The 23,494-nt window shown below is 44.5% G+C and overlaps 1 protein-coding gene across 8 annotated transcripts in view; it reads left to right on the plus strand.

The window, feature by feature from the left end:
* The window catches only part of sulf2a (sulfatase 2a), a 45,256-nt gene that overhangs the window by 8,347 nt on the left and 13,415 nt on the right, over positions 1 to 23,494 (plus strand). For 5 of the 8 annotated variants that reach the window (XM_062415491.1, XM_062415489.1, XM_062415482.1 and 2 more), the window contains 2 exons: positions 3,164 to 3,294; positions 12,215 to 12,278. The gene's annotated coding sequence lies outside the window, so the exon portion shown is untranslated. Of the gene's footprint in view, positions 1 to 2,897; positions 3,295 to 12,214; positions 12,279 to 21,217; positions 21,329 to 23,494 lie in introns of those variants that run through there. The other 3 variants (XM_062415483.1, XM_062415486.1, XM_062415487.1) reach the window with 3 other exon arrangements.

The following is a 23,494-nucleotide window of genomic DNA, read 5'->3' on the forward strand; positions in this document are numbered from 1 at the left end:
TGATGTTTGTGTGTGTTGTCTGTTGTTTTTTTTATCTCCAATTGAAGACATCTTTATAATGTGGTTGAGCCCATAAGACAGAGCCATGCTCACAAGTCAGATGGCCCTCTTACTATTCTACCTGCAGTAGCTGCTGTGCTGTTTTCAGGAGAATTGTTCCAAGGTGCCAGGACGTCTATCTCCCTCAGTACTGTCAATCCTGTGTCCTTGAGCCCCTTCATTGTCAGCTCCTGGGTTTTTCTCCTCAGTTTCTCCCTCCCTGCTCCTCTCTCTATCTTTGTTTCTGTCCATAATGTAGCTATGGCAATATAGAGCTGTCACAATGCACAGGACCCGCCGGCACACACACACACACACACACACACACACACACACACACACACACACACACACACACACACACACACACACACACACACACACACACACACACACACACATATTCATCCAGAGAATCACATAATGGATGGAGGGCAGGGTGCAGGGGATCTGTGTTCAGTGGTGGAGGGAAGTCAGCCTTGAACCAACTAGCCCTAACCGAGAGAATAATAGGAGGAGTGCTCTCAGAGATAGAGAGACCTAGAGAGGAGGAGAAGACAGCGAGGGGGTCTGCCTCATTTGCACTGAGTCCTCCCTTCTTCACGCAGCCAGCTGACAGGGGATATTTTTATCAGCCAGGCACACACAGTGCAAAAAAGGAACAAATTCATTTGTAACAGCACACTCCCAGCCAAGGACAATATCTCAGCGGGATAGAACATAGCTATCTTTCTGCACTATCAGAATAGAAATCATTCATTCTTATTTATGCACCTGCCTGCGTGCTATCATGCATTGGTGGCCTCACCCACTTTGTGTCCAATGAAGCAGAAAAGAGAAACGCTACATGATATCCCCAAGGACTGAACCCTCTCTGTAGACATGCAGACATTTGTATTCATTTTTTGTTAGTCTTTCTTTGTCTCGTCTTACAATTTATCTCTTTTGTTTATCTTGGGTATTTCCCTCAGGTTCCTACGTTAAAGCCTGTGAAGTTGCAAGATATCAACCTGTAAAGGTAGTTTACATGAGGAAAGTTTAACCCATTCATATACACCGGTTGGTTGGAAGATGCATCTGTTGATCTGCGCCAAACCCAATCAGAAGTCAGCGGGATGACACAGCTTAAGTGTGCGTGAGAGTGAGCAGAGAGAGAGAGAGTTGGAGCATGAATAAACCATGTGCTAAAGTGGTGTCACTGGGCTGCTGTGTTGGCATGTCGGCACCGCTCAGGAAAAACATGGCCGTCTCTGGGGCATTGTCTGTAATCCAGCACGTTAGAGCATCTAGATGCCTCCTTTATGTAAGCAGTCCCACAGTCTCAGACATCATCTGATATGCATACAGCAGAGAATAATAATAATAATAGTAATAATCATTTTCAGTTTGCAGTATAGTTTGTTTGAAGATAATAATGAATAGTATTAGAACAGGCTAATCCATTTTTACAAAGGGCTCATGGTTACAATTGGCTTAAAGAACAATGTTTGTTTTTGTTGTTTTTTTGTAACAGGATTAGTGTTGGATGCACCTGATGTTGAAACAGAAAATGTTCTTTATCCTCAAATGCGATGCAAATCCCCACCTCTGAATAGTTTCATTTATTTTTTGCATCTGCAAGGGACAGTCATGGCCAGGAAAAATGCAGTTTGATTTTCTCAAGGCAGCATGATTTCATCTCTTTGCAATGACACAAATACTGTTGTCTGCCAAGCTGACAGATAGATGATCCATCGAAGGCATTGTAATTGAAAACACTGAGAGGGGGTGGACAATTAATCTCTCTTTCTCGCATGCTTCAAATTTCCATGGAGAAATACCTCGAAATGCAGATAATAGATAAGAGCGTTATTGATTAGATGGGGTGGGAGGAGAGGCGAGGAGGTGCAGAGGTTCTCCATCACTAATCTCTCTCACTGTGACTGCATCTAAATAACCTGCAGAGAGGGATAAACAGGCGCATCCATCATGGGACGGCTGCTGCGGACAGTGATGGATGCCTCCACCCTCCGCCACCCTCCCCCGCACCTCTCTCCCCTCCTGGTCAGGGATAGGAAGTGACACGGGCACTCAGGAGAAATACCTGGCTTAAACCAAGCAGGAAAAGCTTACTTTAGCTCTGTTGTGATGGAAGGATTCAGGGCAGGCTTTGTTTGTGCGTTTGTGTGAGTTTGTAGAATTGTCCCCTGTCCTCCGTCCCCACGTCTCCTTGAGTTTGTAGGATTATCCGTCTTGATAGATCCTGTTTGTTTTGTCAAAGAGGAAATTGCTTTTGTGGATTTGTGTGACAGTGTGTGTGTGTGTGTGTGAAGTCACCCATATATGCCTTTTGTGCGTCTGTGTATAAATTGATTTGGGTGTGCATTTCTTTTCTATCTGCATGCCCATGCACTGTGAGCCAAATCCCCTGTGCAGCCTGGACCCAGTGAGCAGGCGTGCCCACGCCAGCTCGCCTCAGAGGTGCCAGCCTGAGAGATATGGTGTGTGTGCCAGGCTGTGCCTTCCCTCCCCACCCCTGCAGCATTAAGATTGATCCCTCGTTCCCTCCCATTCCTTTCTCTCTCACTCCTCTGTGTGCCTCTGCCTTTATGAGACTGTGAATAGGTGAAGCTCACAGGCTCCAACAGATGGCCGGAGCTGCCCTGTTTCACTGTCTTACACACATGCGCGTGCACACACACACACACACACACACACACACACACACACACACACACACACACACACACACACACACACACACACACACACACACACACACACACACTAGTGCTCCATGAATGAGAGCCTAGAGAAGAGGCAGAGGAAAATGTGAACGGGAGAAAGAGAAGAAACAGGAAGCAACACAGGAGAAGAAAAGCTAAAACTAATGGAAACAGGGAGAGCAGGCGAGGAATAACAGAGAGAGAGAGCGAGAGAGGGAGATGGAGAAAGAGCAGAGCGAGTGAGAGAATAACAGCCAGAATATGCTAAATGAGGAGAGTAGAAGAGGACAGAAACACTGCTGAAAAAGGGAGTGAGGGCGAAATTGAATTGTAGATTGAGGGAGCCTCTCTCCTCCCTCTTTCCCTCCCTCTTTTATTTATCTCATGTGACACCACGCCTCCCTCCTTTCACTTGTCAGTGCATCTATAACAGTGAGCTGTCTGCACCGGGCTGCGTGGGGGGTGAGACGAGATCCTCACTCTGCAAGCACAAGAGACCAGATCTGAACGGACTGGACAAGACTGGATGGTACTAGACTGGCCAGAACAGGTGTGTGGGAATTTTTCTTGTGTGTGTGTGTGCGCATTTGTGATATATGACAGAGGGCAGCGTGCCTATCCCTCAGTATGTGATCGCTTGTTCCTCCACAGGACTTGCTTCCAGAGTAGCGTATGTAGAAGGTACAGTGCTGGAGCTTTGCCCTAGTTAACACTTGAATGCTGATCCGTTCTGTTCGCCTCTGAGATTTATGCATGGAGTTGCTAACGGCACTGCTCATCAGGGTAAGAGAGATGAGACCCCCTCATTCATCGGACACACTGGACTCTTTTCTCAGAGTAAGAATCAGAGCAGCGTGGAGAGGTGCTGCTGTTAATGTGGTGGAACAAGTTGGTCGTTTTTAGGGCTTAGATGCTGTTGTCATGCACGGTGTCTACATTCGGTTTAAAAGTATCTGTCTTTAAAGTGATGTTGATGTTTCTGCATGTCTTGTCTGCTGTTGTAGAACGGTTATTATATTGCTGTTGTGTATGTGTTGACAATCTGCAAGAATCCACTTTACTCCGTAAAACAAGTCGGCGCAGCTTTCACAGCTCTTTGGCGTTGACTCAATTTGTGATTAGTTGTCTTCCTGATTCACAGTCTGTGGTGTTTTGAAATATGGAACATTCATTGTCTCAGCATTGCTTTGTATTTACTCAGCCGAATATAATCCTGCTGAATGTTGTGTGGGGGTTTAAAATTAGAGCAAAAATACCAACTACATCTGTGAAAAAAGGCAGGACAGGTCCAGGTTTGTATTGTTTACCTTGTGGGGGACCTTTTTTTAGAAACCGTGGAGGTATCCACCACTCAGTCAGCATTCACATGACCAGCGTGTAAGATTTAATGGCATCTAGCAGAATGGACTTGGCAAAAATGGAATATAATATCCATAGGTATCATTTAATTAGTGTATAATCCCCAAAAATAAGAACCATTGTGTTTTTGTTACCATACTATGAGCCCTTTATATCTACATAGAGAGCAGATCCTCTTCTACGGAGCCGCCATGTTGCATCGCCATGTTTCTACATAGCACAGAATGGACAAACCAAACACTGGCTCCAGAAAGGGCCTTTCACGTTTTTCGCGAGTTTACCATACATACTTGGAAGGGAAGGGTGAGGGCAGATGTATTCAGTTGGTCGCAATCTACAATCTAACCACTAGATGCCACTAAATTTTACACACTGGTCCTTTAAGAGTTGCCGTTACAACAGTTGTGGCCGCTGCCATTCCTATAGAAGCTTTCTCGGCTTTAGTCTACGTGACTATCCCAGTGAATGTACTCACTACCACTGTTTTGTCAATAGCTTTATGGGTCAAAAGGCTGTGTCATCACCAAGTGGTGGTGGTTAAGAGCAATGGAGTGGAGGTGGGGTTGTTGGGGGGGGGTTGGGGGGGTGGGGGGGGTGAGCACTGACGTAGAGGCTGAAGTATTCATGAGAGAGACTGCTGAACGCCATGTGGTGTTTGTAGCGATATAAGTGGATGGATGAATGGATGCAGGGATGGAGGGATGAAGGGAGAGATGGAAGCTTCTGAGATCTGTTCTTTAAGCATTCATTATTTATCACAACGCACTCTGCCATGGAAGCTCTAACCCCCACATCAACTGGCCTCTTTTCTCACTGAGATGCCAATGGACTGAGGCAGGATGCTCCCGCTAAGTCTACCTGTTAGCTAGTCCCCAGGCATGTTGAGACTGCAGCTGCATGCTACACACTCCGCTCGCACACACACACACACACACACACACACACACACACACACACACACACACACACACACAAATACACACACGCACCTGCATGCACTCAGGTGTACATAACATTTTGTTCAGATTTTTGTTTACACACACAAAGCTGTAATTGCATGGTTAAACTCACTAATGTAATGGGAAGTGCACACTAAATCAGGGTTGCTTATTTGCACTGCGTTACAGGTGCAATCACACTGCACATAAAACACACACACACACACACACACATTTAGTGTTTTTATTTTGCTTCCATCTTCCTCATTGCCATTTTTCTTCTTCAGTTGTTCACTTCTTTCTGAGACATGCACACAATCAGTGGGAGTGACGACCTTGAGACCTGTTGATGTTGTTTGCGGCAGCCGTGCTGTGAATACATAAGAGGCCGTGTGGGACTCCCGGCGGAAATGGGCCGCTTGACATGCTGTTTGTAAAAAATGGCTGGAAAATGTGCAGCGGGGCTGGCAATGCAGTTGAAGGGAGACACGGGCATGAATATGTATTGTATGCTAATGCCGCACGCCGAGGCTGTTGATGAAAGCAGAGGACATGTTCCCCAGTCGCCACTTTCAGGAGGAAGAGCTATCGATAAACCCATTGTCAACGCAGCTGCATCCCTGGCCACGGGGGCAGCACGGTGACAGGTGGCAGATATCAGTGACAGCAGCCAAGGTGACACCTCACTGCCACCGTCTCTGCGGGGCCCCGCAGGCAGCCAGGGCAGCGCCGGTGTCTGCTCATTTTACCGCCGCCTTGACCTTTTGTGGTTTGACACTGTGAGGTTATACTGGAGGGTCCTAAAGCTAATATGACCTATTAGCTTCATTCAGCCCTCTCAGAGCCACTGCTTGTCCCATCTGCTCCACTTCTTGTCTTTCTACATGTTTTCTTGTCTTTAACTGCACCAATGGGTACATTTCCATCCATCTGTTTTTATGCACGCTTGTAATTTTCACATAAGACGAGCAAGAAATTCTAAATGAAGCCATAAAAATTCTCCCCAAAAAAGTTTTTACACTTGGCTGATGTGGAAGATACAGAAGAAGTGAAGATGCAAGAAATGCTGATGGAAATTAATTAAATTGAGTATGTCTTGACATTATGATATCTGCTTCTTCTTCTGAGACTGTAGATGCTGTCGTGGCTCCACTCCAGCTTAAAAACACAAATGCCATCCTAGCAGGGAAGCAGCAATTAAATGTCATGATATGAGTTACTGGTGCATTATTATCTGGTTGAATCCTCTTGAATAGATAGTCTATATCAGTTTTTTTAGGAATAGGCCTCTATTCACATCCTTTACAGGCCATTGATGGAAACACGCTGCTTCACTTTTTATTTAATTGATATTTCATCTTGAAACTCAGCAGTATAACTAGTGTTTCATTGCTTCTTTAGCATACATTAAAAGTATCTTGACAGTAAGTAGCACTCACGTGTTCCCTCTCTGAGTCCCTGTTCATCAGTATGTATGAGCTGCTGTTAACAGGTCCTGCGATGAAGCAGCATCAGGAGATCAGCGTGTAAATCTCGGCACTGCTGCTCCTCTCAGCTCTAATGATAGAAGCAGAGAGGCTCTTTGACGACGCCTCTCAGACACTCAGCAGCGTGCGGAGAGGAAAAAGTAGTCTACGGCTGATAGGAGCAAATAAGGAGACACGTTGGTGTATGTGTGTGTGTGTGTAGGTGCGTGTTGTGCTGTTTCTGTATGTGTGTGTGTGTGTGTGTGTGTGCCATATCTGCTCTGTCTGCACAGTGTGTGTACTTGTGATTTCCAGTGTCGGACAGGCGTTCGACAGCCATGTGCGAGTGCAATCAGATTTCAATCTTTTCCCTCTATATGGCTGAGCTGCTGCGGCGTAGGTGCCCCTCGGGGAAATGTAATTATACCCTGCTGGCCACAGAGTACGGGCTTCACTGCCCTATCAGTCTCTGGAGAAACAGCGGCTAGTGGTCCCCTTCTCACTTGCAATATCAAACAGCAGAGATATCAGTAAAGCCCCGCTATATCACCCAATTTTGTATTAAATCCTTGCTCCAATCTCCTCCTCTAATCAGCTTTTAGATCCCGAGGTTATCGGTGGCCTTTTGCTACAGTTTTGTTACAGTTGTGAATAATTTATGATAGTATTAAGTGCGGTTGCTAAGAGCAGTGATTGGGACACTTTGGAACACAGCCAAAACCTCAGTCGAGTTCAAAGCCATTTTTCTCAACCGTTTTTCTGTCTGGTAAGCAGAATCTCATTAAGGTACTTGTAATTATTACCATAATCTGCAATATTTTTTATCATTTCTCACATATTTGTTTTACATTCTGGCAAGACTAAATTTCTGTTAATCTCTAGGTCACCTAAGAGTATCCAGCCTTGTGCTCATATCTAAAACCTTCAGGGGTCGGAAATTGAAACTGTTGAATATTATAAATATTTGGGGCTCTGGCTGGATACCAGACTCACTTTTAAGTGAGTGCAGAACACCTATCAGGCAAACAGAAGGTCAAAATTGGATTTTTCTATAGAAACAAAAACAATCTACAAATCTGTCCACGCTTGATTATGCTGATATTGTATATATGCATGCTTCTACCTCCACCTTAAAGCCTCGGTGTATCATAGAACGCTGCGCTTCATTACGGGTGATACGTCTCTCACTCACCACTGCATCTTATATAAGAAAACAAACAGAGGGCATTGTATAGTGTTTATTTATGAGGATCTACTGCAAAAACTGCACAGTTATCTGTGCTCTCTGTTGACATTTAAATACAATATGTACAATGTCAGGTCTCAGGACATTTTAACATTACAGTAGCTGTAGCTCTTCTTCATACTAAACTTGGTAAAAGTGGCTTCAAATACTGTGCTGCATACAAATGGAATGAGCTCCAAAATATATGAAGTTAATTCTCTTATTTCACTTGAACATTATAAAAGTTTATATTTGCAATCACACTTAATTTACTGCTTTGCTTAATTGAGAAAGATGTATAATGTGTGTCTGTCTGTTATGTATTCAAGAAATGAAAAATAGATCCCGATCTCAACGAGACCACCTGGTTAAACAAAAGATTAAATGAAAATATAGATTTGAAGAGGTATTTATGGATCTCCCTGCTGTGTATTCCTCTCGTCACGTCTGCCGCTCCTTCTCTGATGGCCGTGTCTCCTCTCCCTGAGGTGTGTGCTCATATGGTGTCCATTAGTAAGGCAAAACAAACAGACACGCCCCGCTCTCTTGGATTTAGGCAAACAATCAATGGGAGCACTCAGATAGCAGCAGTCTAAGTGGCCCATCGATGTTACGATTAAATGAATACAGGATGCAGCATGGTGATGGGATTATAGCACCCTCCAACCCAAAACAGCTAAAATATGATCTATTCTCAGGTTCTGTTGATATAAAATATTACTCAAAATCTTCTGTTAAAGCTTTTAAAGCAAAATATATATATGATGTAAAAGAAAGCAATTAAAAAGCTATGACAAATTTAAGAGATGAGACAATTATGCACGAGTTAGGTGAAACGGGGACAAAGAGTTCAGCAGCAGTGAGGACACGACTGTGAATACTGACGGGTGAGTTGAACATTTTACCCGGTGAATTAGCGACACCCATTTCATCATGTTGTACCGAGTCATGGTAACTTACCAGAAGTGCAGCCGTGCCAGAACACTTCTTGTCTTCTTCATTTCCCTGATTTGCCACACTCCGACTCTACCTTAATCTCCATTTCTGTGTTCGTCACCCCTCTCTCCATCACTGTGTTTAGTCTGGTCACAACTTCAGCTACGCCATCCGCTGCCCCCCCCACCCCACCCGCGCCTCTCCCTCAGGCGGCCATTGTGTTGCCTAATAAGGTTTGTGGAATTACAGATCTCTGAAATTGGATTTTCTCACTCCACCAAAGCAGTGGGATTACGGGTTTAAGGCCAGGTGCATCGGGGCACAAGTGACCTGTGACTGGACTGCTTTTTCCGACTGCACCCCTCAAGGTGGGCAGATCGGGAAACTGACGTGCCAATGGCTCTGAGGAAAGACAGACAGGCAGATTCCTTGTTTCTGTATATATACCTGGCAATTAAATTGATTCTGAGTCAGACAGCTTTTCAACTGCTACGATTGGATTTCTGTTTCTCTCATGTCGACCACTCTCAGGCCTAGTCCATATTTGCATGGGTATTTTTTAGGTTTTTCCTCATTTTGCTCTCAAAATAAAAAAATCCCATCCCTACAAGCACTGTTTAAAAACGCACAAACACATTTGAAGCAGTGTCAGGAAAATGCCAAACCAACAAGCAGTGATATAACTCTAACTCTAAAGCTATGTGGGCCAATCAGAATACTGAAAAAAGCAATTTCCGGTCGGCTATTGCTATGTAGCGGTGATCACTGTAACACATTCTGACACCTCTGTGGCCCAATATAGTGGAAGAGCAATTGTACATTTTCTGTTTCTAAAAAATCTTCACCCTGGAAGGGCGTTTTCAAAAGATACCCGTGTACGTGTGGACTAGACTTCGCTCTCACAACCTCCCCCCTCTGTCTGTCCTCACAACTTTTGACTGTGTTTGATCTAATTCTAATCTATTGAATCTTTTGATCTTCCTCTCCTCACACCCAGACACATTCCAGGTTTTTTTTTAACATCCAAAGTAGCTCAATTCGTTCTAATCCTTCAAATCTGGCCGCTGGAGAAGCAATTTGATTCCCAGTGATGTACAGAGATTTGGACTGTCTACCCTTGCTTAATTTTAATGAACTGTGGGATTCCTTCACTAACCTTGACTCTAACCCTCTCTCCTCTCCCTTCACCAGCTACATCATCACAAATCCAGATCAACTGCACTGTTATTGTTCAGGTGTAACTGAGCATTAACCGCGAGGAGTACGAAAGTGAAGAATGAGGTGTGAAAGCAGCAAAGACAGGCAGTGTAGTGAGTGCTACATTGAAATGTTAGCAGGAAGGTGGTATTCATTAGGAGTGCTCTATAGTAGCGGCTTAGTGAACTCTTAATTGCAGAGGAGACAGGACTGGAGATGAGGGATCAATAGGGGCAGAACCGGGCTTGCAGACCACTGAAATCAATCAACCTCCAGCCGCCGGGGAGAATGCAGCCAATCAAAGAAAATACAGCCTGGCCTGGGGCTCTCGCTTATTTACCCTCTCGGTCAAACTTCATCAGGATCAGCCTGAACAGGCAGACGACTCATTCCAGCTTATCAGAGTCGGCGGAGGATGAAGTCTTTTATCTGTTAACGTGGGCATTTGATCTCATTGCATGAAAACGCCATTAAAGTTTTGGCGTAACTCTGCCAAGAACAGGAGATTATTGCAACTAATAAAACATGAGTCATTAACACAGGGGCGCTTTATGGAAATATTAAATGAACCCCTGGCGTATTTTTACTTCGTTGCTAAAAATAGTCCCATTTTCTCCTCTTCCTCCTCTTCATCTTTCTCTCCGCCTGGGTAATAACCGTCTTTCTGCCCTGTCACTTTTTGATGTATCATCCCCTTATTCACATCAAGGACAAGGCCAGGTGCCGAATTTTCTCTCAGTTGCCACGCTTGTCACACCGCCTTGTCACCGGCAGCCAGTTCCAATCCCCTCCCTTCTTCCTCCCCCTCTCTGCTTATTTATATTAAATCTGTCACTCCTTTATTTTAGTGAGAGAAAAGGGAAGTAAATCACTTTTGCCATGTGCAGCCTGCGGTGTCTGCTGAAAGCTGCAACTTTATGTGGATGTCATCTTTGACCAAATAAAATCCTGTCTGAATAAATGATGTCTCTGCTCTTTTAGTAACGCTGTGGTTCAATTGAAAGTCCTCCTCCGCGATGTGTCCTTTGCTTCAAATGTCTGTCAGCTGTGTTTTAAGCTATCTAGGAATATGCTTCACAGGGCAAAGTAAGCCTTGACAGAGATCTTAGGTTTTTTGTTCTTGCTCCAGATGGACAGACAGACAGACAGACAGGCACAGGTGTCCAGCCTCACCTCTCTTTGATGCCCATGAGTGGCTGGCAGAGCTGGCTCAGGCAGAGAGCAGCTGGAGTCAGAGACGTGCCTTGGCAGCGAGATACATGTGGGCTCATACGGTCCTCCAGCGTATTCTTAGCCCTGCTGCACATACCAAATGGGTGCATGTGTGTGTTCGTCACCCCATTTTTTTTTGTGCGTGCAAAGTATCTCACCAAAGACTATGTTTGCAATATGAGCAGGATCTTTAGTAGAGAGACAGAGAGATTAAGGCCAAGATTTTCACAGAGTGGTTATTGAGTTGTAAAAGTTGGTTTGGCTCCACTCTGCTGTTTACATGTTGGACACTGACACCTGTCCAATCAGAACATGGATCAGACAGCTCCACTCCTGTCAAGATGTCTTCACAGGCAGACACAGAACAAGGCCTTGTAAGCTTACAAGATCACAACTAGAAGCAGTGGGAGATGCGGAGACGCTGGTAGATGACGGCAGCTTGATGGAAAGCCGTGTGGAAAAACAGCATATTTCTTTTGTAACTCAACTTCTTTCGACGCCTAGTTTAAAGCAGTGTAAGGATTTACTTGTCTGCCTGGATGAGTGTGAGCAGCGCTTACATAGCATTACAAACAGAAACTGATGATTATCACTATAGCTGAACATGTCCTGGAGTGTGAGCTGTAATTATGTTTAAAATGAGACAATCTTTACTCTATTTCTGGCACAGGTCTAATTAAACCACCTCCTGAACTATTGCCTGCTTCCTCCGGCGTCACATCAGTCAAATATGGATTTTATGTTGAGCGAGTACTTCCAGATATGTGCGATTAAAAACCGTGTGAATTGACATGCCGTATGTGGTTGTTTACTCATAGCGCGACACAGTTCTTCAGTATTTTCGTCTAAAACAGATGTGTCACCATCCTCGGGGTATGTGTGAGGGAGGAGTGGTGACTGGGAGTGGCATCTGGACCAGAATGGCTTATGGCAGCTGTTAAGGAGTACAGAGACAATACAGGACAGCATCAAACGGCAATAAACCAGTATGCACATAAGATGCAGACATTAAAAAAAGATGTTAGAAACAAGCTGAAATGGCATACAGATACTGTAGTCTGGCTCAGTTTGAGCTCCTAAGTGGAAGTTGTTCTGTTCCAAGTATTCATCCACTCTGGACTTTTTGTTTGCTTACAGATCTTGGCAGTCAGTGGCTGATCACTGTGGGCAAGGAGGACATCAGACACAGCTTGTTTAGAAGGTAAGGCTGCTCGCCTCTAACTCTGCGTCAAAGTTAAATCTCAATCCGCCCTCTCGTTTCTCCCTCTCTATCTCACACACACACACAGATTTGACCTGAACATGTGTGCAGGTTTTGATTTGTTGCCACAGTTACTGTAGGGTATTTATTTTGCATGTGTTTTTACACAGTGGGTCAGTGCACACAAGAATGCGAGGTAGTATAATCATATCATAAAGTATATCATTTATCAATTTTTAGCTATCTATCCACCTCTCTGGGTATCACTCCCTGCCTCACAGCCAAAATAAGTCAGGTTCAGGTTATTGCTCCTGTTACCATGGATTCGACAGACCTCGGAGCAAACAAACAACACAGCAGGCTACTCTTAACATCAACACTTCATTTACGTAGAGGGATAGATTCGTCACCTCCAGAGGCAACTCATGCATCACGGTATTCTCAAAATCACATCGCCTCATTTCATGCGCCTGCCAGTGATTAGTATTTCACTCTGCACAAACAAGAGAGGGTGGTTATTGTTGGCCCCACCGAGATGGAATCCATGATCAAAGAGCTGTGGGTGTTTGCGGGTGTGCTGTGGCCACAGCAGATGCCCCCTCGGTGGCCATCAGTCCATATGGTAATTATGAAGGGAAGAGAAGAGAAAAGAGGAGAGAGTGAAATGAAAGATGCAGAGAGCAGGAGAGAGGTGAAGTTAAGGGAAGTAGGCATGAGAAATAACGAGCAAGCTACAAAGCTCAGAATTATTAAACCAATAGCTGAAAAATCATTTTCACCCCCTGTGGCTTTGGGCTGTAAACCAGTTTCATGTCTTCACTAAACAAGCAGCGATTACATTTTTTATGCTGTAATTCAGTATTTGAACTCCTCATTTTGGAGTTTTAAAAATGTATTTAATTTTTGTTTTTTTTGTGATAACACAGTTTTAAATAGGCACTCTATCTGCATGATCTGGACACATCACCACTGCAGTGTTAGCACTTTCCTTTAGCGCTAACACGCTTGCGCTGATGTGATCAGAGTCATTCTGTGTGAACAGTTGGACAGCAGCAGAAGAAGCAGCACTCAGAACATGTGGGCATATTATGTGCACAGCTGCGCACAGCTGACTCATAATGACTTGCAAAAACATCCGTGTGTGCGACTGTAATCAGCTCTCCTTTTTGATTAACAAACGACTCACAACAAATGCATCTTAATATAACCGTGATAGTTTGCTGTTGTGTTTGTGAAAAAAAACAAAAAACGCCTGGTTCCATAACTTTTCTTGACGGTGCATTTGAGGGAGCTGAACTCTGATTTTCCTTCTTGTCTCACTGACACTAGCGAGAGCAGACAGGTGAATGATGTGCCTTTGGTAAGCTATTCTGTTTGAGGACTGATCTCCACTTCAAAACCCCAGCGTGAGGACAGCATTCACCTCTCTCTTTCTTCCCGCTCTTCTTGCTGGCAGAGGGGGCCTTCGGCAGTGCAGGATAAAAACCAAAAAGTCTTCAAGAGAAAATCTTCAAAGGCGCAGTTCATCTGGCAAGTGAAGACCTCATCAATTCGTTTTCTTCTATAAAACCACTGTCCCCTTCCACAGAGCTCTGGTTGTTTACGAGCCGAGTCGTGTGATATTTCTCTTCCATTCCTTGCAGCTGGTTGCGTAAGGTGCTTTTGATATCTTGGGACTGACAAAGGGATATTTTCCCTTAACACTTTGGGGGGATCTGCCTGTTGTTGATGGCAATTTCTCACATCCTTCCTTGGGTATGTGATTCATGTTGTGGGGCTCTGGGAGCATTTCCCTGACCCTCATTTTCCACATCAGCAAGATGGAAACTGCCAGCTTGCTTCCGTGCCCCAGCCTGCCTTCTGCCCACTGATTAAAAGTCAAATATTAAAGTGCTCTGTTGTGAGCTCGGCCTAATTGATTCTTTCCGCCGGGTGCACACAGAATGGGCTGACAGCAGGCGATACCAGGCTTTGTCAACATCGGGCATGCTGCCTGACGCTCAGGACGGCACCCCAATAAAGCCCCCTGTGAGTGTGCCAACCTGCGGCGCCACACACAGAGGCCGCTCAGCACTCTGGCCAAGCTTTATAGTAACAACACAGAAGCAGCTCATTCTTTTGCTGTGTGTCAGCTTCCATCGGCTGGCTGGGAAGTCGGCTCTCTATTTGTAAGGAAGTGGCTGGCTGTGAAGGCTGTGTGTGTGTATGTGTGTGTGTGTGTGTGCGTCTCTCTACACTTTGAAAAAAAAAAATCTCTGCTGCCCACTTGCATAACCACTCAGCTAACTTAAGCTATCTGGGGCGATGGTGCTGAAAGGAGGTTTCATCTGAAATCCACAGAAGGCCCTGTTCTTCCATCCCCGGCTTTCCTGCTGTTAAAATAATTGCTTTAATAGCTTTTCATCACAGACACGTTTAACAAGGAGCTTACCAAACAGGATGACAAGTGTCCCATCATGTATGTCATCGCTGCCCACCTTGTGAAAAATGCACAACATGACAGCTGGTGGATTCTGGTTTGAAGTCGTGCATCTTTTGCTTCGCAGTGTTTTACTCTGCCTTAACTGTGATAATTAATTGAATCACTACAACAGTAAACAATGTCCCTCTATCCTCCTTAGACGGTGTATGCCTATCCCTCTCTTCTCCTGTCTGCTTACTTTGTGAATTTACAGGCCATTTTATGTGTGTCTTGAATTGGCTTTGCTCCCCATTTATTTTTAATGCTTTTCTGCTTCACATGAAGGAGAGAGCCACAGCGATCCCCATGTTATACGATGTTCATTAAGCGCAGACATTCATCCACAACGCTTTTCTCATGAATCTGATTGACCTTTTCTCTCAGTGCGATCAATGGTAAAAGGTTATAGGCACCTATTAATCTCCACGTGGTTGAAAAGCTGGGTGTATCTCCCTGTCCTGTCTGATGCTTTATGTTCCATTTGAGCTGATGGGTGGGTGCGATGGGGAAGGTTTTAAGGTGTGTGTGGGGGTGAAGGTCAAAGAGCTGGCCCACAGTGCCATAATTGCTCTATTAGTTAAATGGGGCCACGCTCTACACTCTGACACAGCACTAATTACAACACGAGGGTGATGAACTTGATCAAGGCGTGGCTAATTCATGTCTGCTAGAAAAGAAGAGGGAGAAAAAAGGCGATGGAGAGGGCGAGCAAGTGCACGCAGGGAACATTTTGAAAAGGGCATAATCGCAATTTGTGCCGTTTCTGTGCAAATCACATTTTTTCACATCACGTCTCAGTCTGACCGATCAGCAGCACAGTCATGTAATGGTCTCCTGACTGTAAAGGCCACTGAAAAGTAATCACAATGTCCTCTTCTCCCCCCTGAGAACTGAGCAGGGGTTTCATTGCTACCACCCTCCTGTTACTCCCCTACTGTAGATCCCAAGGGGGGGGGGTCTAGAGGCTGAGAGGGGGTCATGATCACAACCACGGGAGGGCGACAGTTGGCTGCCTCTCTGACAGCAGCCTAATGGAGGGCTAATAGGAGAGAGTTGAGTCTCAAAGACCACTGCTGTGACCTTGACATGAGCCTGTGGAGGGACGCAGGTGGAGAGGAGGAGGAGGAGGAGGAGGACGGACAGAAAGGTGAAGTACTATCATAGACACTGACAGGCAGGTGGTGTAGATATCTTTTTCTCTCCTTTTTCTTTCTGACTTTGCTTACTGCTGTAATTCAGTTAATGACCCCACGGGCAGCTACAGTGGAGGGCATTTTGCTTCTTTTCTTGTGTGTCTGTGTGTGTCTGTGCGCGCACCTGAGTCAGTTTGTCAGTATTTGTGTGTGTATGTGTGTGGGTGTTGGCTTGTGTCAGAATGAGATGTTAAATGTTGTTTTGATTTTTCTTTAAAGTGTTACTTTTCTCACAGCAAATATCTGCACTGAGAAAATTGCCTCAAGTATTTTTTGTGCTGATAAAGCATTCTGTTTTGAGGAATAAGTATTGAAATTACAGCAATTTGATATTTTTATAAATACTTTTTTGTTTTTTTAATTTTAGAAGCAGAATTCAGATATCATTTAAAAAAGTTTGCTGCCAGCAGTGTTTTAAACTGGATGACTCTGGTTACAGATTCAGTCCCTTAATAGTTCCATATTGCGTTAGCTGTTGCAAACTGACTGCCACCGCCAGCTGGTCCTTTATGATGCTCGTCTGCACCCTGATGAGTATGTTTGTAACGAAAGCAAATTTTTTTGCCAGAGAATATTTAAATTGGAGCTAAACTTTGTCCAGTAAAGCAGTTCTTTCATTAAGAGTTTGGAGTTTATAAAGTTTGCCCAAGTCTAGTCAAGCAGCTTTCTCTCATCACATACTCACTGGATACCAAATAAGATGTATGGATTCACAGCACAAGCAGCCAGTGAAAATCTCTTTAAGCATATTATAGCTATTTGCGTTCAATTTAAATAGGAATACTTCATGTTAACATTTATTCATAGCCTTCCTGCATTTGGGAGTGTACATGTGGCAGCCTGTGTGTGTGTGTGTGTGTGTGTGTGTGTGTGTGTGTGTGTGTGTGTGTGTGTGTGTGTGTGTGTGTGTGTGTGTGTGTGTGTGTGTGTGTGTGTGTGTGTGTGTGTATAAGTGTGTATAAGTGTGTATAAGTGTGTATAAGTGTGTGTCTATGTACTGAGTGCATGAGAGTGTAAGTCTCCCTCTTCTGATACTGATCAGAGGTAGGTCAGGCCTGCAGGGACAGCCAATAAGCATCATCCACAGTAAAGGGAGAGCCACTACCGCCTGATCAATCTGAGCACTCATTAAAAGGCTGCCAAGGCCTTTGCAACCTGATACAATATCAATACTGTAGCACCGCAGAGAGACCTCCAGAGCTGTTAGGGAAGCCGCTGGCAGCTTAACTGTCATTACCGTGCAGGCAACATGCCAGGGACCCCCTTTGTGGGCCACTTAGGCTCCCCCCATGGTCCCAAACACAGGTCAGGACAGACAGATGGGCTGTCTGGGCAGCTGTCCCAGAGACAGGACAGAGAGAGATGGATACCGACCTGTAGAGGAGGTGACAGCCTGTGCTCTCTCACAATATGGAGGGATGACAGGGGATGTGTGTGTTGATTTTTTGCAGTTACGGTCTGCTGCGGTTTCACTTGAGGCTTGTCTGTTTGCCGTGGATATTTTCTGGGCCACAAGTTTGTGTTTAAATTGAGGAAAAGACAGAGTAAATAGACTCGCTGAAGTCTGTAGGTGTTCTTACAGATTTAAAAAAAAAAATCTGGCCATGGTTTTGGCTTAAAGCCGCAGATTCCTGCTGGGAAAAACACAAGCACTGAATAGCACTCTGTTGTGATTTTCTGAGTAGAGCAAATGGGGGGAATATAAGTGGCCATACATAGAAAGCCTCTGTAATTCAGATCATTGTGCCGAGGTCTCCCCTCTGTGCTCCAGCCTTAACCCCCTGTGTGGTTCCGATAGGGGAGGGAGGGATCAGTGTGTGCGTCTCTAAACCCCCAGTAATCCCCTGACAAAAGGCCCCGGAGAAAGCCAGCTAGGGAAAGGTAGGGGGTTAGGACAGAGAATGGGAGGAGTGAAGAAGTAAGAAGTGATTGTCGCCTCTCCAACCCCCAAGGGTATGCTTAACACTAGATAAGATGATGCTCACAGCACCCACAGATCCACCGCCACCCCGCAGTAAAACATCCCTCTGCTGCGTAAGGCCTCTTTGAGTAGTCGAGAGCCATTGTTTATCAGTCGAGTGAAAGAATCCCGAGTTTATAGAAGTGATCACTTCTGCGGTAGCTGAACTATAACTTCCAGCCAGTGTATTGATTTATCTGGGCTGGGCTAATTTATTCAGTGGGCGGGCGGCAGTTGTTTACTGAAAGTTGAAACCGATATTGTCTGTAATCATCATTAAGTCAGGGCCATTAGGAGCGGTCCCCACTGCAGGTGCTAATTTGATGATGGGAGAGAAATGGCATGTAATTAAAACAAAACAAATGACAGCTTAAAACCTATGAGTCCTGTGGAACGTGATCTAATTTTAAACTAGAGGCAGGCAGCATTGTTTACAGAGATAATTGCATTACCCCAAGCAGATAAATATCACTGTGTGCATCCCAATAACGCTCCTCGCATCAGGCTTTTTTAGTGTTACACAGTTTTTGATAGATCATGTCTCATGCTCTGTTTGATTTGTCATTGGTGCTGCGGTCATGCAAAGTCATGCGGTCTCAGTGAGGTAGTTATGTCGGTGGAACAATGGGCCCCGTCTGTAATCCATTTAGCTGAGATGTGACACACTGTAGGGGGGCTTTGCCTCTGGTCAATAAGTGCCAATAAGAAACAGCCATCACTCAGTGGGCTGCCCTGTCCACCAGCTTGCTCACTTGTTTCAGCTGTCAACCCCTGTGTCAAAGGAGCTGGCGATTGTGCCGGAGCTCTCGGACGCACCACAAATGGCTTTCCCATACAAACCTCAATAGGACAGGAAAGGCAAGGACACTAGCAGACTGCAAAGCAGGCGCATTTCCCTTCGACATCTGAATAAACCCATCCGAAGTGAAAACAGCTACGTATTTACAAAACACCATTGACAGTTGCTCATTCTCTCAGCCTTAAACCCCTGGAGGTGGGGCTGCTGGGGGGTTGGGTGGGGGGGCTGAACCCAAGTCAGGGACAATCGGGGCTCTGTTTGTGTTTTCTCTAACACCTCTGTGTTCTCTTTGGGCTCTCATGGAGCGTACTGCAGGGGTGCTGAAGAGGAGGGGTAAATGCCTTGACCCTGCCATGGACCCTGCCTGAAGTGTCGCTGCCCCCCCCCCCCCCCCTTCAAAAAAAACCCCTGCAGACCACCACGCTAGCCCAAAATGCCACATTGTTGCTGCTGGAAACGCAGAGCAATAGACAAAGTGGACGCGCGTGAGTGAAAGCAAAAAACGGTGTCGTAACAGATGAAGAGTGAATTCAGTCACCAAACATCTTCACTGCAGCAGGTTGTGATGATGTTATTTGTGGTGTGGCTACAATCCAAGCTCATTATGAGGAATATCTTCACTGAGTTAGTCTGTTAAACCTGGAAGAGACAAAAAAGGCATGCAGTAGCTGTGTGATGTCCCTGCAGTGCTGCCAGGGTCAAACAATTTTTTGAACAATATTAAGCTATTGATTTCCTCCAAATTCAGAGATAATTAGTTTACCTGCTGTTCTCGCCTTTATGTCCCCTTGTTGGGGAGAGAAGTTTGAAGTGTGGGTGTGTGAGAGTTTCTGTCTGTCTCTGCCTACGAGTGCATATGTGTGCATATGTGTGAATGTTTGTGTGTGTGTGCGTGTGTGTGACTGCGTGTGTATGGTATACATTTATAGTCAACAGAGTAGACCCAGGGAGTCTGTCAGAGCTCTTTGTTCTCCAGCGAGAACACATCATGACTGGGCCTTTTGTCTGAACTGACACCATCATACAGTCTCTTTCCCTCTCCCTCACTCTCTTTCGCCCCCTCTCTTTCTGTCTGTGTTTCTCTTCTCTTCCTCACCATATTTTCCAGCAAACTATTCACCCAGCATCCCATCACTCTCTCCTCTCTCTCGTGTTGAAACCATTTAAAAGATAATGGGCCCTGCGGATTACGGAATTGCAGAGATGGGGATGGTGCTCCAGCACACATGCATTTGCAGTTTCTTTTTTTTTTTTGGTGTTGTTTTTTTCTGTATCTGGGTGTGGACCAAGCTCTCCTTCAATATACAACATAGCTACCAGAAGATGACTTCTGAGGACAGTTTTAGTGTGTGTGTGTGTGTGTGTGTTTGCATTCATAATAGATCAGTTTGTTTGTTACTCTGCTTCCACGTATATTTACATACATATCACATCATGAATATTATTTGCATCACACTACGTGGCCATAAGTATATGGAAGCCCAAATATTGTACCCATATGCAACTGTCAAACATCTAATAAAAAAACTATGGACATTATAGTTACATGTTTGTGCAACAGCCTCCAATCTTCTGGGAAGGATGCCAGATTTTGGAACCTGGCTTCAGAGATTTTTTCCCATTCATTAAATTCGGAGCATTATTGAGGTTGTTGGATGTTGGGCAATAAGGCAAGTGTTTCATCAGTGTTTCACTTCATCCCAAAGGGCCCTGTGCAGGCCGGGCAAGTTCTTCTAGAATAAACTGTGAAAATAATTTCTTCATGGACCTGGCTTTGTGCATAGGGTCATCGTAATGTCACTTAACTTTTGCCACAAAGTATGAAGTATGCTATTGTCTAAAATTTATTGTATGCTGTAGATTTCACTCACTTGGAACTAAGTGCTCAAACCATGAAAAACAGCCCCAGAACAAGGCTGTCTACATACATTTGGCCATATTGTGTAAATAAAGTTAATCTACTGCAGGCAGGTGCACCCTTAATGTCTTTCTTTTACTATTGGAAGTAAAAACATAAACATAAGGAATGTATGATAAGTCAGTGTGTGTGTGTGTGTGTGTGTGTGTGTGTGTGTGTGTGTGTGTGTGTGTGTGTGTGTGTGTGTGTGTGTGTGTGTGTGTGTGTGTGTGTGTGTGTGTGTGTGTGTGTGTGTGTACATGCTTTCCAGCCTGAACACATCATAGCTTCACCTCTTCTCTCAGGGCTACAGCCTCACTGCAGGATTAATGATGTGTTAAGTGCTGAAATTGTTCTCATTCATATTTCACTGTCTGAGCAGCACATTCCACATGGTATTAAAGGTTAGGGAGTAATATAATGTATAAACAAGGACAAAAGACACTCTCACACATATACAAGTGAAGAGGCAAACGGTTTCACAGTAACTGCAGGAAGAAATATTTCACACTTGAGTCTCCTCATCGCAACAGAAATCTCATTTTCTCACTTTTAAAGTCTAACCACTGCTCTTTTGTGTCTGTGTATTCAAACAGAAAATTGCTGTGCAGGTTCTGACTGTCATCTTAAAATGTCTGCTGAGTGCCGAGCTTATCGGAACCTGAGGGAAATCTAAATTAAATCTTCCCGGTCAGCCGGATCAGCCTCCGCATTATCTCTTGTCATTCTCAACTATTAAAGTAAGTTATTAGGAAGTAAAGGCACATTTGTCAGAAGAATACGCAGACGCTATTTTAAACCAAAGAGCAGCTGGAGAGTTATTGAATACGATTTTCAGGGTTATCAGCTGGGGGACTGAGAATTTGGACGGACCACGCTGACCTATTAAAGGAGGCATTGTTTTGGATGTCATCAAGCCAGCATTAATAATTGATAAGCCTTGGTTTAGAGGTCACTGGTTGAGAAGATCATGTTGGATTCAGCTGTACTATCAGGATGCTTTAAAGCACCTGTCATGACAAATACCAAAGCACAAATGTTCTTACAGCGCAGAGAATAATAAACGGGTGGGGGTCAAGATAGCTGATGGGCATACAAAGTGTTTGACACCAGCTGTTCAGCCTGGTACCTTTTAGCCATGATGGCAGACTCTCTGTAAGTTGTTTTAGTTGTCTGCCTTAACATTACTATTTCAATAGTTTATTTGACCAAAATCCTCACCCTAACTTTAACCCTGCAGTTTTAACTGCACAAACTTAACCATACCTCAGCTATGCGGTCAGATGAGCAAAATATGCTCATATTGGTCATTTTGTCATTTAGATTTGAGGTAGATGAGCCTGCTTCAAAACAACGATGTTACTGTTGTGAGTAGCGCAGCAGTGATTTGGAAGCAGAGAATGATAGATGAAGGATGGTGACAAACCATGGCTTCTTATTATCATGAAAAAAGCATTCCTTACTGTATTGAGCATTGCAAACCCCTCCCTCCGCCAACACATACACATGCACACACACACACACTCACACACAAACTTCTAGAGAAAGTGACTCTCACGTAGATGCATGCCGTTGCAGAATTTGCATCTGAATGCAACTTTTGTAAAAATGGTAAATTCAAGGTTCCTCTGAGATTTTGCACATTCAGTTCAGAGCCCGGCAGGTCAATGGGAACACACATTAGCAAAGCCCTGCCAGCCTCAATTATGACCAAAGGGATTGGCTTGAAAGTGTTCACATTCAGCACTAGATGTGTCTATTTAAACCTTCCTGGGCACTTCCTTTATGTGTACCAGTGCTACAAAACAGTAGACTGAAAATTCCTGTGTCTGCAATAATGCAGCAGAGATTTGGAGGTTCTCTGCCACCATATCCCACTTTATTTTATTTTATTTTATTTTATGGATGCCTTGGTCTGTGAATCTAGTTTTCATGTTTGGGGAAGAATCCATCTGCAGTGGAAGTGCTCGCGCTTTGTTCTCTCCTGACTGTATGCCTAGAGGTTCTTTCTCGTTCTCACACTTATTCTTTCCGTCTCTGTCTCAGAACATGCGCAATAGAAAATCTTTGAGTCTGGCTTCCAGCTTGTGGGCTTTCACCTCCATATTTCATATGCATTATGAGGCACCGCTGATTAAATTGCAAGTGTACGCCATGACTCGTCCTTCTTCAATATGTAATAAATGTCTGATTTTTTTCCTTTGGTTTTCTCATATTCTGTGTTTCGTGCCTTCTCGGGGGGCTGCAGATTGGATGAATCAGACTTTATGCCTGTTTCAAAGCCCAAGGTGTTTTATTTATAGGGAAAAGTACATTAACGCCTCTTCAGAGCCTTTGGAAGATTTATCAAGCACTCTTGAAGCTTCTTCACTGCCACACTTGAGCTGTAAAACTTGGGAGTACAGATGTGTGTTGTTGGCCAGTGTAACTTATCTGTCTGTCGATGTGGTGTGTGTTTTCATCCCTCCACTCTCGCCACGTCTTACCATCATGCCCATGCTGTGACATGGCCGGCTCTGTTGTCACGGCATTTATAATTCAGTCGTATCAATAAAAGATGGACGGCATTAAGTTTTCATCTGGTGATGCAGTGCTGCTGTCTCGCTGAGCCTCTTTACAAGCAAATGACTGAAGAGCAAAACTTTCCTTCTCTGTTCTGACTTCAAGGCATCACTTGGCATTAGTATAACCTTAGACGATCCTTGTTCCTCAAACATGCTTCTAGAAGATTATTCCCTGTGATCTCATATTCAGCTCTCTCTCTCTCTCTCTCTCTGGCAAACTCGCCAGCCCTCCCCGCCTCGAAGCCCCCAGCCTTTAATGAGTTTTGCTGAGAGTTATATTTACTCATGTTGTCTTGTGCTTTTGTCTAAATGGCAAAAATTCCTCTTTCATTCTGTCTTATC

This window comes from Scomber scombrus, chromosome 3, assembly GCF_963691925.1.
Source record: "Scomber scombrus chromosome 3, fScoSco1.1, whole genome shotgun sequence".
NCBI lineage: Eukaryota > Metazoa > Chordata > Actinopteri > Scombriformes > Scombridae > Scomber > Scomber scombrus.